Here is a 2,513-nt window from a genome sequence, read left to right on the forward strand (position 1 = left end):
GGTGATCTCAGAGGAGAATCGAGTACCGATTCTGAGGATTAGTAGATTTACATCACTACTTATCTGTCTATCTATGTATTTTGATTTGAAATTTGTATTTGTTTTGCTTTAGAATTATGCTTTTAGATCTCTGTATAGTTGAGACTAAGCATAGGATGTTTTGTTTTTAGCGTTTTGAGTGTTGTGGCTTGGATTGCGATGTTGAATTAATGTATTGAGGTTGAGAAAACACCAAACTTGGGTGTGTTATGTAGCATATATTGTACATCTTGGAATTTATATATAAATGTGATGTTTTGTGTTGTGAAAGTTTATATGTGCTAAGTATATCATTTAGTTATTTAAAATTATGTCTATAGTGATTAAACGGATGTCGTTTAGGCTTGGAATTGATCGAAATTGCAAAAAATTCAGAATTTGGACAAAATCAATAGAGCCCGTCGGCGGCGTCCTTGACGCTGCCGACGGCGAGGTTTTCCCGAGACTTAGGATTTAAATTCCAATTGAGCGCGTCGACGGCGCCATCGACCCCGCCGACGTCAAGTTCACGAAAAAACACCTTTCACCATGATTTTGACCAGTCAACCGCCACTGTTCATCATCCCCTTCCTCCTAAAAATGCCATTTTCGAACTAGGGCTTGAAAGATCTTGGATTTGGAGGCGATTTCAAGGCTTTTTGACACCGGATTTGATCATCTCTAGGTAAGAGCTTCACTCCAAACTAAAAATATTTGATTTTCACCATAGATTTCTTCCACATTGAGGAGATCCACAAATTTTGAGAATGTGAAGAAAATTTGGGAAGAAATTCATGGATCTTATTGTTGAACTCTTAGAATTACTATTGGAAGCCATGGTTTACATATTTGAAGTAATTTTTGGAATTTTTCTATAATTTGATTAGATTAAAATGACTCCACAACAAAAGAGAAGAGTTGAGTTCGACGAGTCTCGCTTCGTCAATGTGATGGCTCAAACAAAATTTACTTTCATATTTAAAGGAAAGAAGTGCATACAAGATCGAGTTTTTGAAAGTCCGGGAGGAGAAATCGAGTGAGTTATTGCCGAGCGGAGGTTGGAAAACTTTTGTTACACCACCAATAAAGCTTATGCAAATGTTGTGAAGGAGTTCTACGCCAATGTGATTTATTCTGATGATGGAATCGTTCGAGTGCGTGGATTCCCTATTGAGTTTACTGCTGCCCGCATCAACACTTTTTATAAAGTCCCAGACTCTTACAGCTGCCAATATGAATCCTTTAGTACGATGGAAGGCCCCCTCAATGATGTGATCAACTTTCTCGCTGATGGGAAAGGAACATGGAAGATAAAGCAGCAAAAACGAGTAAATTTTTCTGTTTCCATGCTGAATGCTACCTCTAAAGCGTGACACTATTTCATTTCATCTACTCTGTTACTGACCTATCACCATAGTGAGGTAACTAGTGATAGAGCTATTCTGAATTTCTTTATTCAGAATAGTAGAACTATAAATGTTAGAACTATAAATGTGGGGAGTGTGGGGAGAATTATTTTCAAGAATATACTGACTACGGCAAGGAGTAAGAATAGTGGAGGTCTAGGACATCCTGGACTTATTTATACAATTTGCAAACTTTTTGGAGTAGAATTTGGAGATGAAGAATGGGTTTATCCTATGAAACCCATTAGTAAAGCTGATTTAAAGACTTATGAATCCCATGAGAAATGAAGAACAGGGAGTAGAAGTCAAGAACCTTCTACTAGTAGAGATGTCCCCTCTACAAGTTATGACCTTCCACATTCTAGTTCCCCTACCATCTCTGATTTGATGAATGAGTTGACCTTGCAGCGGAAGAGCATAGAATTGATAAGTGAAAGGATTGGAGGTTTAGAACGTCGACACGATTATGATAGCGAGTACCTGCAGAGGCATTCAAATTTTGAGGTAGCCTATTATGAAGCTCAGGCCCGACACTACAAAGGAGAGCCTGATGTTACGTTTCTTGAATGCCCCTGATATACTTAATATCAACCTAATCCACCTGCTGATCAAGGCAATGAAGATATAGCTTGAGATTTTGATATAGAATGAAATTGATGTACTTATGTTTGTATTTTTATTTTATGTAATCTTTTTATAATAGAAATGGATGTTTATGTATTTTAACTTTCATTTTGTGTACTTGGATAATTTTAATTTTTATAAAGTTAGTGTGATAGTTAAATGTGCATGTGTAGTTCAATAGATATTAAGTAGAATTGTGGATTGTAATGTAATTTTCATTTCACATTTTTAAGTTTTAGTTGTTTAGTATTGTGATTGTGTTAGGAAATATTTTACTTATTTAATGTTTCAGTTTTATACTTATTTCAAAATTTCATTACCCAGAAATTCCTCAAATGATTTATATGTGTAGAAAGCTCCTAATATTATAGACCAGGTGAAGTAAAAATTTGAGAAGGCCTGCAGAAATTTCAGAATGATGAAAATGCCTACAATACTGAGGTATGATTTATATTTATAGTTTTT

Source organism: Phalaenopsis equestris, unplaced genomic scaffold, assembly GCF_001263595.1.
Source record: "Phalaenopsis equestris unplaced genomic scaffold, ASM126359v1 Scaffold201156, whole genome shotgun sequence".
NCBI lineage: Eukaryota > Viridiplantae > Streptophyta > Magnoliopsida > Asparagales > Orchidaceae > Phalaenopsis > Phalaenopsis equestris.